This window comes from Pecten maximus, chromosome 9, assembly GCF_902652985.1.
Source record: "Pecten maximus chromosome 9, xPecMax1.1, whole genome shotgun sequence".
NCBI lineage: Eukaryota > Metazoa > Mollusca > Bivalvia > Pectinida > Pectinidae > Pecten > Pecten maximus.
Window position 1 is genome coordinate 2,842,320 of NC_047023.1, and position 18,164 is coordinate 2,860,483.

General features: G+C 37.9%; 1 protein-coding gene across 1 annotated transcript in view; it reads right to left on the bottom strand.

Annotated features, from left to right (window-relative positions):
- LOC117333824 overlaps positions 1-18,164 on the bottom strand; it is a 141,179-nt gene that overhangs the window by 18,169 nt on the left and 104,846 nt on the right. The window lies entirely within an intron of this gene.

Below are 18,164 nucleotides of genomic sequence, written 5' to 3' on the forward strand. Positions count from 1 at the left end.
CCCCCCTTTAGTTATCCCCCCTTTAACCAACGTCCCACCTACCGTAGTTATACTCTGACAAACACTCCAACCTACCGTAGTTATACTCTAACAAACACTCCAACAGTCTGTAGTTGTACTCTAACAAACACTCCAACAGTCTGTAGTTATACTCTAACAAACACTCCAACATACCGTTGTTATACTCTAACAGACGCTCCAACCTACCGTAGTTATACTCTAACAAACACTCCAACCTACCGTAGTTATACTCTAACAAACACTCCAATAGCCTGTAGTTGTACTCTAACAAACACTCCAACATACAGTAGTTGTACTCTAACAAACGCTCCAACATACTGTTGTTGTACTCTAACAAACGCTCCAACATGCTGTAGTTGTACTCTAACACACACTCCAACATACCGTAGTTGTACTCTAACAAACATAGCAACATACTGCAATGCACTCTTACAAACAGTCCAACATACTGTATCTGGAAACAAATATGGCGTATAGAGCGACATATCAATTAAAGTATTATTTGACATTATGAAAAACAGTTTTTAGGGAAAAATAGAGTTTGAAATTGAATATTACGTATAATTTGCCAAAATCAACAGGCAGCAGAACAAATAACATGTAAACAACAACACCCATGCAATGATACATACTAATAATTAAACAAGCTACTTCTGTTCCATCGTACCGGAGCAGTTATTTATTTGCTTGTACAATGTCTATAGATTTGTTATATAAATGAGCCATGAATTGTTAATGAAAGTAGGCTATGTGCTCGGTTTAACATTAGCCTTGAGAAGTATTAAGGTTTTTAGCCAGTTGTGTGCTCCTTTATCAAGCTATGTTGATCTGAGAACGACCCCTCTTTGTGCTAGCTTTGTGTGTTGTAGATGGCTGCGGTATTTTGGTTTTTGTCTTCTTGCGATACTGATGCCGGTTTTAAAGCTACCTTACTGAATCCAAACGTACTGTCGAAACTTCCTTTTGTATCAGTCATATCATGCAGACAATGGGCGAACTACCGTCCTATTTCTAATTTTCAGGGGAGAAAGTTAAAAAGAGGAATGAATGGATAAGATCCCACTGTTAGGGCAGCAGGTAGCAATCTTTACGCTCTACCTGAAGGCTGCAGTAACCAAGGGACAATTTCAAAAGTAGTTAGCAATTTTATGAGATGACGGTTTTTATCGAATTGGCACGAATTTACTCTAATTCTTTCGTCACACAAATGTTGATAAATTATAACAAGACGCTCAAACGCTCAGATGACTGATGTTGACATGGACCAAGCGTCCGTGGTTCATACGGGAAATGAAGGCTGAAAAAATGATCACATAAGGATGACTATGTTTATTTCGAATGAAGGACATTATGTTTATCTACAATGAAGCCATACATTCCCACTAACTCACGCATTTTCAACAAAGTAATCTAAAAAGAAGCCCCAAAACACGATGAATGTTCACAGAAACAGCATCCAAGTCAATCAGTCCAGAGCCAATCAGTCTTGATAATAACCTGATGAACAGCTGAATACAGAGCCAATGAGTCTTGATAATAACCTGATGGACAGCTAAATACAGAGGCAATGAGTCTTGATAAAACCAAATGGACAGCTGAATACAGAGCCAATGAGTCTTGCTAATTACATTATGGACAGCTGAATACAGGCCAATGAGTCTTGCTAATAACCTTATGGACAGCTGAATACAGAGCCAATGAGTCTTGATGATAACCTAGTGGACAGCTGAATACAGCGTCAATTAGTCTTGCTAATAACATTATGGACAGCTGAATACAGAGTCAAAAGAGCCTCGATAATAACCTTATGGACAACTGAATACAGAGTCAATGAGTCTTGATAATAACCTAGTGGACAGCTGAATACATCGTCAATTAGTCTTGCTAATAACATTATGGACAGCTGAATACAGAGTCAAAAGAGCCTCGATAATAACCTTATGGACAACTGAATACAGAGTCAATGAGTCTTAATGATAACCTAATGGACAGCTGAATACAGAGCCAATGAGTCTTGCTAATAACATTATGGACAGCTGAATACAGAGTCAATGAGTCTTGATGATAACCTAATGGACAGCTGAATACAGTGCCAATGAGTCTTGATAATAACCTAATATATGGCTCAATCCAGAGCCAATGTTTATTTATAATACAGGAATAAATAGCTCAATCCAGAGCTCAGTTATTCAACTCTAGCAACATCTTGCATATATACACCTCGCGAGTCTAGCTAAGACACAACGGCAAATCATCCACAGAGACAGTGGCCCAACCTCAGTCTACCCTTGTTGACCTTGACCCTGCTCTATTAATACTGTCCTGGTCAGTCCTGATTATGTCGGGTTCTGGCTGACTTTAAACTCCTGTAATGTGAGCTAACATGATTGATTTATACCACTAGTTATCTCCATCACTCTGATTCCCATTCGTCCCTAAGGATTAATCTAAGTACAGATTCATAACCAAAAAGCCTTAATTAAATACCACTTCAGTAATGAACTACTATACTATTGTTTAGAAACGAAATAATATTGTGCGGCTCCATCCTCTCAATATAAATCAATACCATACACTCTCACACTACACATGTCCAGACGTAAATTGAGCCCCTTGATCTGGTAATTCCTCCTTTGGTACACCAACACGGCTGAAAATATCTACAAGAGCCTCAGCAATCCTTTCCGTCTCAATCACCTTCAGGAGCACTGCCTCCGAGTAACTTATTGTGTAGTCAACAACAGTTAAAATGAACCTAGTCCCACGCTCTGTCACTGACTCCAAAGGTGCTACGAGGTCCACTGCCATCCTCTTGAAGGCAGTATTAATCAATGGCATACCTCCTAATGGCGACTAAAATACTCCTCCTTTTGGAAAAATACTTTGGTAAACGTCACAAGAGCGACAGAAACGTGTAACGTCCACTTGAACTCCAGGCCAGAAGAGCTCTGCTACAATCCTGTCTAAGTCCTCTTCGATATAAGATTGTCTGCCATTATCGATTCGTACGCAAGCTTCATGACCATCTGACGTAAGATCATCGGCAGCGCCAACTGCCAAAACACCTTTCCTTCTGCGATTCCTGCGCTTTGAAAGTCCCTATAGACCAACCGCTTATCGTAAAGCAGCACGGGTAACTTCTTGTCAACGTAAGCAATAATCATTTTAAGCCAAATTGGAGCTATTCTTCCGTTTGGACCCTCACATGTTGTCATGAGGGTAAAGGTTAGGTCAAACATACCTATTTAAGGATCTGCTCTGGTGAAAAGTCAAACTTTTCTGACGTTCAACTTTTTAGATGTTATACCTCATTTAAAAGGGGAAAATGCAGAGATAGATAAAATGAAAAGAAAAACATATGTCGGTGTGGTATATTTTGAGGTAATGTTTATCAAAGATTTGAGTCGCTTATCTCCCCAGAGTTACCCTATTTTCGCTCTCAATCTGCTTAGTTCCACGTCGAAATTAATTCATTTATCAAAGCAAACCATTTGACATTCAGACCTGAACGTCGTGGTTACTATCCAGGTAGATGTCGTAATCGTAACCAAGATTCTACTTTCATCGCATCCTTTCAATGAATGTCAATAACCGATAAACTATCTACTCGGTGATAATCAGTGAAGGTAAATTTATAGTGTCTTAATTATAGCATTGATGATGATTGATCACGCATGTGATGTACCCAACAGCCGCGTCGATCTGAAAATAAATAAGTGCACTTGTTTCAGTTTTCAGCAAATATGTTTAATATATATATTAAGGGCGCTGCCATGATAACTGTGGATGAAAAAGATATACCGAATGACACAATGTCAATAAAAAAACCCATCTTGAACTAATACATCCTGAAGCTACGAGTTAAGGTAAACAAATGACAATTCAAGTTCATTACTTGTAACCTTGTAAGCCAGTGGTTTGGTTTGTTTGGTTTGTTTTGTTGAACGTCCTATAAACCTTTTTTTAGTTATTGCTATTTTTAAAAAAGCATTTTTTGTTTTTCATTTAAAAAAAAATGTATTTATCAAGATTTGTTTATGGTTTCAAAAGAGGCCTTTCTCTGGTTCGTCTGTGTTGTTCGCAAGGGAGGCCGTTATCTGTGATAATAACATGGCTACCTTATCCATTAGTTAATGCGCTCGTATTATAATTAACATTATTATTTCTGAGTTTGCCGTTAGCAACACTGCTCAATATAAAGAGTCGTTTCTTGAAAAAAGATGCATTTGTTTGCTCTGGAAAAAGATATGTCGTTACCTCGTTTCAAATGACAGGAAATAATATCCATACTGATCAAAGAAATATGAATACAAAGATTTTGAATTGAAAGTATTTGGTGCCCTGCCTGACCGCGTGGAGTTCCCCCGGATACTCGAGTTTCTTCAAAACGTATGACCCCTCGTGCGCTTCAATCAGTGTATAAAAGAGAGACTATCAAATGTTGATATAAGGAGTTTTGCATTTTTCCTAAGATATAAAGTTTATACTTTTAACATGTCTGAATCCGTCATCAGAAAAACCTGTCAACTAAAATCCAACTCGTCAGTTAGGACCGTTGTTGATGGTAAACAAGAGTTCACAGTACTTTTCTTAAGATGCAAATATGGCGGCCTGGTCACACACACACACACTCTCTCTCTCTCTTACTCGCAAAACCATGCTTATGGGGAATTCATAACTCCGTTGTTATGGGGAATGGCATTTCCCGCTTCATTACCGCTTCAAGGATACCACTTATTAATTCCATGCGCTAGATTGGACGGTTTCACTCAACACATTTCCTAAGTAGCTGCCTATAAATGAGGTAATGTGTGTAATGTGTGTGTGCTAATTATCCAGTCAGTATGTGTCAGATAATTGAACAAAAGACATTTCAATTTCATTTTTTTTCATAATTTGGCGGGAAAAAGAATAAACTTATCTGCCAATGAGGTGGTGTTTCACGTGAACCAAGTTCCTTAAAGTTATAATCTGGTGATGTTTGTGTGGATTTATTTGAGAAATTAACGTTTGAATTAGGTACTTCATTGATACCAGAATGAAGAGTCATAGCTTAAGATTCTGAAAACAAATACATACGTTCCTATTAAAATTAGAATGTGTATAGTAATTAATGCGCGAGGTGCAAACAGGAAGGGATTCCCCATCTGGAGTTTCCCAGCCAACTGTTCAGGTCAATTCACTGCTCGAAGGAAGAGAACGACCCCCTCCCCCCTCGCAGCCCGGCATATTCACATTCCTGTGAGTGTGTATGTTGGGGGCGTGGGGCGGGGATGGTTGGGGTGGGTGGGTGGGTGGGGGGGGGGGGGGGGGGGGGGGGGGGGGGGGGGGGGAGATGATATGTTAAATATTCTCATTCTTTGCTTGAATATGAATGTAGACTTATGTTTTTCTCTTAGTATGCCTATTTATGGGGAATAATTATCACTGCTCTTAGGTTTGCGGGGAAGTCGTAATTATCTCTCTATAAAGTCTTCTTGTGGGGAATATTACCCATAACTATTCAAGCTCACTTCTACGGCAACGTGAGAGAATGAAATTTGCTAGTTATTCTAAAAATAGCACATTTCAAATTTTTGCGGCAACTTACACATTTTCGCATCCGGATTCTTTTCAAATAGTGCTTGGATTTATGGGGAATCAGAGGAATCCCCATAAAAGCGACTATTCCCTACAATGTTGGTCAAATGTATAATTATATTCCCAATAGGCATGGTATTGCGAGTGCTCTCTCTCTCACTCTCTCTCTCTCTCTCTCTCTCTCTCTCTCTCTCTCATATGTGTACGTGAATGAAATTGTTTTGAATGTGATTTATGTTGTTTTGTTTTTTTATTCTTTATTTTTATTTTTTGATTGTGAGAGGATATGATAGATGTAATTGGCTGAATCAGTGTGGAGCCTGGCCAATCATGTCAATGACTCTGTTGATGTGGAAAGAGTTGATATGACCAACATAGACACTTAACCCTCGACAGGATTGATCAGGCTACCAGGAAACTGAATATGTATGTATGTGTTGGGTGGATGTATGTTTATCAGAATATATATACAGGTATAGGAGTATGTATGGTTTGTATGTATTTATCCTCGTAGTTTAATTGATGATGATAATGATGATGAGTATGATGATTATAATTATTGTTATTATTATATGATGATTAGTATGATGATGATTAGTTTGATGATGATGATGATGATGATGATGATATATAATGATGATGATTATTATTATATGATGATTAGTATGGTGATGAGTATGATGATGATGATGATATGATGATGATGATGATGATGATGATGATGATGATATCATTATGAGATTATGATGGCTACGAGTATCATGATGATGTTGATGATTATGATAATATAATGATGTTTATGATGATGGCTGATGATTGTGATGAGTATGATGATGATGATGATGATGATGATGATGATGACTATGGTGATGATGATATCATGATGAGATTATGATGATGACGATAGAGTTAATTATGATGATGACTGATGATGAGATTATGATGGTTATGATGATGATGATTAGTATGATTATGATGATGATTAGTAGGATTATTAGTATGATTATTATGATGATGATGAGATTATGATGTTTATGATGATGACTGATGATGGTGATGAGTATTATTATAATGATTATTAGTATGGTGATTAGTATGATGATGAAATAATGATTATGATAATTAGTATGATGATGATATTATGATGACTATCATGATGATGATTTTAATGATTAAGTAGGATGATGAGATTATGATGATGAAAGATATATGTTATGATGATGATGATGATGATGGTGAAGATGATATTATGATTATGATAATAGCAAACCATACCTATTGGAATTGATGTGTGTTTGTGTGTGTGATTTTTATGTATTGATGTATTAGAAATGTCTTTAAAAATAAAACGAATAAAAAATAATAATAATAAGAACAAACTTTTTAACTTAATATTTCTGTCATCAAGTTATATATTTTAATTATTTTTCTACGAAAACTCTGGTCATTGATAACAAAACATCTGGAAACAACATGGCAGACGAATACCATATCTCATTTCTGATGTCGATCATTCAACAATTTAACAAAAACACGTATGTATATTTTTGCGAAATATGACGGTTTCGACTTTAAAGCCTCTTTAAGTGTAAAATAATTATAGATATCCTTATTTTTCTGTTTTTTTTCTGTCTCTGTAATCAAATAAAGAAATTCAATATCGACTTAATGCCTCGTCTATCAATTACCACATTCACAAATTTTTGTTAATATGTAGTTGGACTTTTTTTATCATCTCATCTATTTCAAGCGTACACGGTAACATTAATTTACAAAACATATACGGACAGCATATATCTACAATCTATTAATGTGTGAAAAATATATTTCATCTTTTTTCAACAATATTGCTGTTGACATCGGGAGGATCTTTACAGCGCGGGACGCCATACCGTTGACAAAAAATCTTGCCAAGCTGTGCTGTGATCAGTGCGATTGATACAGGTAGCTGTTGTACTTAGTATCGTATACACACAGCAGCCAAAGCTGTGTGCTATTTCTAGACACCTAGTTCATTGCGAGATGGTCTAAATATAGCACAGCCCAATTCCAAGCGCCTGTGTGATACTGATGTATATACTACACTTCGTAAAATGGCGCAAAAAAATGTTGACTAACAAATGTGGAAAACTTTACTTTAACGGACGACGGACTGACGACAACACCAGATCGCAAATTATTGCATACTACACAAACGGTAAGACTTACCAACAAATAAGCGACCTGACTGGAGTGACAAGGGGCGGATGTCAAAAAATTGTAAAAGAGTTTATCGCATCCGGCATTACGGCAGGGAGTTACGATCTAAATTGCTGCAGACACACGTATGTTCACATGATAATGTACCCTCGGTACGGCAAATAAACAGGGCCATAACACACACACTAGGAATGACTCGCAAGGTTGTTCAAAGTGTTCCGATTGAATCCCAAAACCACGATCAAACAATGACAAATTACGTTGCTAGTGGCATGCCGTTTTCCCCTGAACAACTGCATTTCTTTCACGAGGCCAGTGTTGTTAGAACCGCCGGTAACCGACGTTATGGTCATGCTTTCAGAGGCGAAAGGGCGATCGAAATTCAACGGTACGCTAGCAATGCTACTTATACCGTAAATGTTTCAAATGGTTATTTTGGAATTGACCATTTTGATATTATCCAAGGCCCTTCAAATGCCTTTGAAATGTTGACATTGTTTGATGACTTAATGCAACTGAACAATGCTATGGGTAATCCAGTCCTTGCTCATGGAGATTGCATTATCATGGATAATTGTGGTTTTCACCATCACAGGGTTGGGGAGCAGCTGTTACGTAATATGCTGGACCAAAGGAACATCACATTAATATTCCAACCACCTTATTGTCCAGAATTTAATGTGACCGAGTATGTGTTCCACTTGATGCGCAACAACTTGAGAGAAAATTCAGAATTCACATACAACTTCACTGAACTCTCCATTGTAAATGCTTTAACTTCCATTGAGAGATCGTGTCTTCAAAACTTATTTCACAAGTGTAGCTATGTATAATAATTTTGGATCCACACAGGCACTCGGCTTGTAGAGATATTTACTGCTAGTGATATTTGATTACTGTAAGGACTCTTGGTATGTTGATTAGTCAATGTCAAATGATTACAATTAATAGTCATTTAGTGTATTGAGACGCTCAGTATCTCACATGATCAATATGTATCGATTTAAAAGAAATCCAAAAGTTTATATTTGACTAATTTGTCTCATTAAACAGTTTATCTGAACAACCACATGTATGTAATCTTTTTCTGTAATGAGAATGACCTAGAAGTGTATTGGTCATGTGTAATGTCACTGAATACTGAGTGATGCAGGCATGTGTGAATCCCCACAACTTTGTTTTTATATAACGGTATTATCCAAGAATTATTCTTATTACTAAAATACTATGAGTTGATGTTATACTGGAGTTCTATAGCAAAATCATCAGATTGTTCAGACTTTATAAGAACAAAATGTTATTCAAATAAAGGCCTGCATTAATGCAGAATGAAACTCTTTTCATGCTTAAGCATGGATTTTGTGTTACAATGCATACGAGTAACTGCCAATGATTGACATGGGGAAAACTGTTACTTCTGAACGATTAAATATCTACTGTTTTGCATGGCTACGGTAGTCAAATTATAAGAAAATTGGTTTGAGCACGAAATCATTCTTGGAGAACATTACAAGTTTTACACCAAGCACACTGTACGAACAGAGATCCAGGAGGTATTTTTGCATCCACCATTGTTTGGTCTTCTGTTAGATCATGCTAATTTATTTTAACAAGAACTGGGATTGTGTACACCATTAAAAGATCTTCATTGGATCAATTACCATTCAACCCATTCCAAGACAGCTGCCTGCATCTTGTAGCCATTTTTCAGGTCAGAGACTTATCAATAAGGGGAACATACATGTGAAGATTGAAATAGATTCTTGAAGTACTTCAAATATGATATTGAATCCTATTCCTAATATATATTGTAATATGTTATCTAAAAGTGGCTACTATAAATCACAGGGACTTGGCATGATTTTCATAATAGTAACATATACTGTTATATGGACATCATCTCGAAAATTGTGCCATGTCCCTGTTATTAATTTCACTTTCCACTACAAAGTTTGATTTAGAAGATCTTCTCAATATCAAAGCAACAAATCTATTATTTACAAACAAATCATGCAATTAGAAACAATGTGTTGATTTTTTTTCTTCAGAGCTATATATATTATTTGTCAGAGGAATTGCAGGAGAAGCAAGAGTTTAAGACAGATCAGACAGACAGAATTCTTCAGAGATATAATAGAGTTTCAGAGATTGGTTAAAAATGTCAGAGTAATTGCAAGACAAACAAGAGTTTAAGACAGACACCAATAAATGCAGATTATACAAAAAGACCACTAATTAGGACCGATGACAAAGGGAGATTTAAGAAGTCCAAGATGTTGGGAAAATTCAGCAAAATAATTCACAAAGCACATCAATAAAACTCAAAAAATGGATATTTTAATATAATTTTCAGTATTACAATGTCATAATGATAGCAAACATCAGGAAATGCAGTAATTATAATACGACGATGGCTTTACCCTGAACAGGACCTGCGATTTGTTTTTACATTGGTATCAACATAAATGATGCCATTTATCTAACATTATTATACAACTAAAGCTTCTTGATATGATTTATTTCACATAATAAAAAATGTTAAATTTCTTGTTTTAATGTAAAACCTATAGGTGTCATATATATGTCGTATTCACAATCTGTACCTCTATTCAAGAATTAAATCTTCATGTTAATTATTGTAAATTGCATTAGGTTGGTGTTGCTGTAAAACATCAAAGTTTTAAACTGTAAATTGTCAACACCTTTTCTTCCAGCATGATATAAAATGAACACATTAAAATTTGATCATAATGCTCCTGGCACAATAATATGGGAGCCTGAAGTTGGTTCCGAGTTCCGAGTTCCGTTGAAGATAAACGGAACTCGGAACCAGAACTGAAATATTATGTATTAGCTTTATTGGTTTTGGTCCCAGTTCCGGGTTCCGTTTAACAAAAACTGAAATACTATGTATTAGCTTTATTGGTTTTGGTCCCAGTTCCGAGTTCCGTTTAAGAAAAACTGAAATACTATGTATTAGCTTTATTGGTTTTGGTCCAAGTTCCGAGTTCCGTTTAAGATAAACCGAACTGCAATGTATTAGCTTTACGAGTTTTGGTCCCAGTTCCGAGTTCCGTTAAAGAAAAACTGAAATACTCTGTATTAGCCAGTTCCGTTTAAGAAAAATATTCTATGTACTTTATCTCATTATGAGACCCGAATCTGAAGAAGAAAAACTACATGTGTCAAATGGGTGCAAAGTCATTTATCATTCACATATGAATTTTAAGGGACTTGGTCCTAGTTTTCAGTTCCGTTGAAGAAAAACGGAACTAGGAACCAGTTCTGAGTTCCGTTTAAGAAAATATTCTATATACTTTATCTCAATATGAGACCAGAATCTGAAGAAGAAAAACTACATGTGTCAAATGGATGCAAAGTCATTTATCATTCACGTATGAATTTTAAGGGACTTGGTCCTAGTTTTCAGTTCCGTTGAAGAAAAACGAAACTAGGAACCAGTTCCGAGTTCCGTTTAAGTAAAACGGAACTGGGAACCAGTTCTGAGTTCCGTTTAAGGATAACAACACGACTGGTGTTGTAAAATTACGAGAAATTGTTGTGTTGTAGCCTCCAAGAGAGAATGTTACAACGCAGTTTTCGTTCATGGTACATTTCTTTTTTTTTACCGTTTCGTAAATTACAAGTAGTTTGTTAAAGCAGCTTTCTAGATATCGCGAAATGTGGGTCCATGGAGGGAGATATGAGTTTTTATTTGTAGTTAATGTATCTATATGTGTGAAGTTAAAGTACACAAACAAAGCAATAACTGCAAAGTATATTTCATACACCATTTTGTTTTTCAATATGGCTTCTACTGTTGAGGTGAAATGTCTATATGACGAATGGGAAAAAATCTTTAATTGGTATTACTGAAGTTTTATTCAACACAAATAAAAAAAATACAATTTCATTGAATAATATTGAACAGTTCTTTCATGGGCACCTGGAAACATAGAAATACGCGGGGTAGCAGGAAACTTCTAAGGAGCTGTTGCCAAAGGCCTTCCTTGTTATTCGCTGTCAATGATTAGACTAATTGATTAGATTAAATCTACAATTTGTGATATCACTAATTCGAATATATGGTATCATTAAATGATTTAACGATATCATGAATTCTAATTTATGATATCATTTAATGAATAAATTACATCAACAATTCGTATTGATATCACTTCATTCCTTGAATGAATGATATCAATAATGGAATTATTCATATCAATAAATCGAATAAATGATAACCATTAATTATGTCGCCCCCGTAAGTTTCGGAGAGACATATTGCTTTGTTCCCGCGAGGAGGGGATGCTTGGGATTGCATTTGAGTTTTGTAAGTCAGAGCTCACATGATCTGCTACTGAAAATATTAAATTTATTCATACGTTTGTTTCCGTGCGATAACTTGTATTCTTGTTAACAAATCGTCTCCATTTAAAAAATAATAATTTGTATTTATTTTGTTTTTCAAGATTTTCAGCATAGTCAAATACAAAAATATAACCCATATACGCTTATCTTAAACGGAACTCGGAACTGGGACCAAAACCCGTAAAGCTTATACATAGTTGTTCCGTTTTTCTTAAACGGTACTCGGAACTGGTTAAACGGAACTCGGAACCGGTTCCGAGTTCCGTTTTACTTAAACGGAACTCGGAACTTGTTAAACGGAACTCGGAACTGGGACCAAAACCAATAAAGCTAATACATAGTATTTTAGTTTTTCTTTAACGGAACTCGGAATTGGGACCAAAACCCGTAAATTTTCTACATGCTTACATTACCTTAAACGGATCCCGGAACTGGGACCAAAACCAATATAGCTAATACATAGTATTTCAGCTTTTCTTAAACGGAACTCCGAACTGGGACCAAAACCAATAAAGCTAATACATAATATTTCAGTTTTTCTTAAACGGAACTCGGAACTGGGACCAAAACCAATAAAGCTAATACATAGTATTCCAGTTTTTCTTAAACGGAACTCGGAACTGGGACCAAAACCAATAAAGCTAATACATAGTATTTCAGTTTTTCTTAAACGGAACTCGGAACTGGGACCAAAACCAATAAAGCTAATTCATAGTATTTCAGTTTTACTTAAACGGAACTCGGAACTGGTTCCAAGTTCCGTTTTACTTAAAGATGAATCGTTTGAAAATAATTCTTAATTAGTCATTCAATACCTTTTCTTTACATGTAAATCATTGTGTGAAATATTTAAACCAACCAAGTAATCATTAAAAAAATGAAAAAAATGTATTGATCTAGCTTAGCTAGAACAATCAAATGATTTTTAAAATTTTCATTTTAAAACATAATTTGAATGAACCAATCAATGTCAATTAATCAACTGTTTGAGAAAATCACTCTGAATCAGGGGAAGGTCGGCGAGGAGTTTTAGGTGGGTCCAATGGTAATGGAGGGAAGATATCATGTCCTTGGAGGGATGGTTGTTGCGGTGGACTTGAAACTGTACAAGTGGCAGGTACACTTGTTGAAGGGCTACCAAACCACATGCCTGTGGAAGCATAAGAAGACAGATTTCTAAAAGTTTTTTTACCATTTCAAAAAGTATTTCACAGTGTTTGTCTTGTGTATAACTGTCAATAGACCCTAGTGAAATTTACATAGAATTACAAAGAAAGAAAAAAAAATTCTACGCACTTGGACCACTTACATAAAAGTAATAGTATGTTGTATTTCTTAGATGACATGTCTTTACTTTGTCTTATATTGTTACTTCAATGTCTACTTTCAGTATTGATTGGGGGCCAGAATACACAATATACAGGTTTAGCTATTCAAAATCTGGTCCTACATTATGCAGATGTCAATGTAATTAATGTTATAAATTTGAAGAAAGCAATTTGTTAATTTCGGTGATAATCACGTGTTTTTTTAGATGTCATGTTAGGCAAGTATTTAATTTCTGATGATGACTTCGATGAGAAGAGTATAACATATATATTCATAGGATTAATTTTAATAACATACCTCCACAATGGACTGTTTGTACTCTTTGTGCTTCGCTAAATTGCCACAATTCATGTATCCCACACATTGATCGAAAGGACAAGCCTGGTTTCCGCGATTTCCATGTGTTTTGTGACCGCGGCGATGACACTTGTCACAGACAGATTTAAGTATAAACCCACCAGGTATGGCCATTGGTTCCAAAGGCTCAGGTACAATTCTCATGTCTTTCAGTTCGTTCGTTTTATGCAGTATTAATATATTTAACGAAAAACGGCTTCTGCTCTAGATCATCTGCGACATCGTCATTACCTTGTGTGTGTGTGTGTGTGTGTGTGTGTGTGTGTGTGTGGGTGTGTGTGTTTGCTGGGGGGGGGGGGGGGGGGGGGGGTACGTAATTTCGTCTGAACCAAGAAGTCGTTTAGGATTTTTGCTGAACTTATTGTTCCTACTTACAGCGACGCCTTCTAGCCTTGGGCCTTCATCACAAACTGCGAGCTGCAAATTAGACCGTTGGTCTTCCTGTGATTCGGCTTTTAGTTTTTTTTTTGGTGTCCGGAGTCTGCATGTTACGCAGGGGCGTAGGAAGCGGGGGGGGGGGGGGGGGGGGGGGGGGGGGGGGGGGGGGAATTGCACCCCCCCCCCACTTTTTTCAGTGGGGGGGCAAACATATCTTTTTGCCCCCCCCCACTTTTTGACATCCAAAATCTAAAAAAGGGGAAAAACACGAATTTATAGATTCATTTCGATAAATATCTGTATATTTTCGAACCGATAATGTTTTCTTGAAGGCTACGATAAAAACTTTATCTTGTAAATCCGGAACATTCCTACTTTTATACTAGTATATCAATCCTCAGGCCTGTGTGTCGGTCGTCTGCAATAGCCTGGTAAGTCAATATTTATATCTTAATACGAAATTTTGCTTAACTTCATCACATAGATTCAATAAGTTGATGATAATTTGTGAAGTTAATTGAGTTCATAATGAGAACAAGACAGAAACACAACATGAATAAGAATGCGCGGTTTTAACGTGAATAGAGTGATACTAATTACCGACAGGTACGAGGAAATGCAAAAAAAATTCGGCTCGCGCCTACGGCGCTCGCTTTATCACTAAATTACTGCCCCCCCTTTCGATTGCAGATCCACAGGGGTGCTTCGCTACCCTGGGACCCGCTGGGCGGCCCCCAGACCTCTCGCAAAAAGGGGAAAAAAATCGGCTCGCGCCTACGGCGCTCGCATGATCACTTTATTACTGGACCCCCTTTCAAAACTCCTGGATCCGCGCCTGATCCCGAATTATTTGAAATGTGCTATATTCATTTTCCGCGGAGGGCTTGGACCCCCTTGAACACCCTATCAGGGCGCTGCCCTGGACCCGCTGGGCGGCCCCTCAGACCCCTCGTAAAAAGAAAAAAAAAAGAAAAAAAAATCGGCTCGCGACTACGGCGCTCGCATTATTACTAAATTACTGGACCCCCCCCCCCCCCCCCCCCCCCCCTTTCGAAAATCCTGGCCGGGCCTGGTGATTCATGTTTTTTCAGTGGGGGGGCAAACATATCTTTTTGCCCCCCCCCACTTTTTGACATCCAAAATCTAAAAAAGGGGAAAAACACGAATTTATATATTCATTTCGATAAATATCTGTATATTTTCGAACCGATAATGTTTTCTTGAAGGCTACGATAAAAACTTTATCTTGTAAATCCGGAACATTCCTACTTTTATACTAGTATATCAATCCTCAGGCCTGTGTGTCGGTCGTCTGCAATAGCCTGGTAAGTCAATATTTATATCTTAATACGAAATTTTGCTTAACTTCATCACATAGATTCAATAAGTTGATGATAATTTGTGAAGTTAATTGAGTTCATAATGAGAACAAGACAGAAACACAACATGAATAAGAATGCGCGGTTTTTTAACGTGAATAGAGTGATACTAATTACCGACAGGTACGAGGAAATGCAAAAAAAATTCGGCTCGCGCCTACGGCGCTCGCTTTATCACTAAATTACTGCCCCCCCTTTCGATTGCAGATGCACAGGGGTGCTTCGCTACCCTGGGACCCGCTGGGCGGCCCCCAGACCTCTCGCAAAAAGGGGAAAAAAATCGTCTCGCGCCTACGGCGCTCGCATGATCAATTTATTACTGGACCCCCTTTCAAAAACTCCTGGATCCGCGCCTGATCCCGAATTATTTGAAATGTGCTATATTCATTTTCCGCGGAGGGCTTGGACCCCCTTGAACACCCTATCAGGGCGCTGCCCTGGACCCGCTGGGCGGCCCCTCAGACCCCTCGTAAAAAGAAAAAAAAAAAGAAAAAAAAATCGGCTCGCGACTACGGCGCTCGCATTATTACTAAATTACTGGACCCCCCCCCCCCCCCCCCCTTTCGAAAATCCTGGCCGGGCCTGGTGATTCATGTTTTTTCAGTGGGGGGGCAAACATATCTTTTTGCCCCCCCCACTTTTTGACATCCAAAATCTAAAAAAGGGGAAAAACACGAATTTATAGATTCATTTCGATAAATATCTGTATATTTTCGAACCGATAATGTTTTCTTGAAGGCTACGATAAAAACTTTATCTTGTAAATCCGGAACATTCCTACTTTTATACTAGTATATCAATCCTCAGGCCTGTGTGTCGGTCGTCTGCAATAGCCTGGTAAGTCAATATTTATATCTTAATACGAAATTTTGCTTAACTTCATCACATAGATTCAATAAGTTGATGATAATTTGTGAAGTTAATTGAGTTCATAATGAGAACAAGACAGAAACACAACATGAATAAGAATGCGCGGTTTTAACGTGAATAGAGTGATACTAATTACCGACAGGTACGAGGAAATACAAAAAAAATTCGGCTCGCGCCTACGGCGCTCGCTTTATCACTAAATTACTGCCCCCCCTTTCGATTGCAGATCCACAGGGGTGCTTCGCTACCCTGGGACCCGCTGGGCGGCCCCCAGACCTCTCGCAAAAAGGGGAAAAAAATCGGCTCGCGCCTACGGCGCTCGCATGATCACTTTATTACTGGACCCCCTTTCAAAAACTCCTGGATCCGCGCCTGATCCCGAATTATTTGAAATGTGCTATATTCATTTTCCGCGGAGGGCTTGGACCCCCTTGAACACCCTATCAGGGCGCTGCCCTGGACCCGCTGGGCGGCCCCTCAGACCCCTCGTAAAAAGAAAAAAAAAAAAGAAAAAAAAAATCGGCTCGCGACTACGGCGCTCGCATTATTACTAAATTACTGGACCCCCCCCCCCCCCCCCTTTCGAAAATCCTGGCCGGGCCTGGTGATTCATGTTTTTTCAGTGGGGGGGCAAACATATCTTTTTGCCCCCCCCCACTTTTTGACATCCAAAATCTAAAAAAGGGGAAAAAACACGAATTTATAGATTCATTTCGATAAATATCTGTATATTTTCGAACCGATAATGTTTTCTTGAAGGCTACGATAAAAACTTTATCTTGTAAATCCGGAACATTCCTACTTTTATACTAGTATATCAATCCTCAGGCCTGTGTGTCGGTCGTCTGCAATAGCCTGGTAAGTCAATATTTATATCTTAATACGAAATTTTGCTTAACTTCATCACATAGATTCAATAAGTTGATGATAATTTGTGAAGTTAATTGAGTTCATAATGAGAACAAGACAGAAACACAACATGAATAAGAATGCGCGGTTTTAACGTGAATAGAGTGATACTAATTACCGACAGGTACGAGGAAATGCAAAAAAAATTCGGCTCGCGCCTACGGCGCTCGCTTTATCACTAAATTACTGCCCCCCCTTTCGATTGCAGATCCACAGGGGTGCTTCGCTACCCTGGGACCCGCTGGGCGGCCCCCAGACCTCTCGCAAAAAGGGGAAAAAAATCGGCTCGCGCCTACGGCGCTCGCATGATCAATTTATTACTGGACCCCCTTTCAAAAACTCCTGGATCCGCGCCTGATCCCGAATTATTTGAAATGTGCTATATTCATTTTCCGCGGAGGGCTTGGACCCCCTTGAACACCCTATCAGGGCGCTGCCCTGGACCCGCTGGGCGGCCCCTCAGACCCCTCGTAAAAAGAAAAAAAAAAGAAAAAAAAATCGGCTCGCGACTACGGCGCTCGCATTATTACTAAATTACTGGACCCCCCCACCCCCCCCCTTTCGAAAATCCTGGCCGGGCCTGGTGATTCATGTTTTGCCATAAATAATACATTGTATATCCTGATTTGCGTAAATAACTTATTTTGTACTACATAAATTATCAAAATTATCATGGGATGTTGAAATGATAATTATTGCCTAATTTTGCGGAGATGGCATACGATTTGTTTAGTGCGTAAAATTTAAGGTTAAAAAAAATTTTGCCCCCCC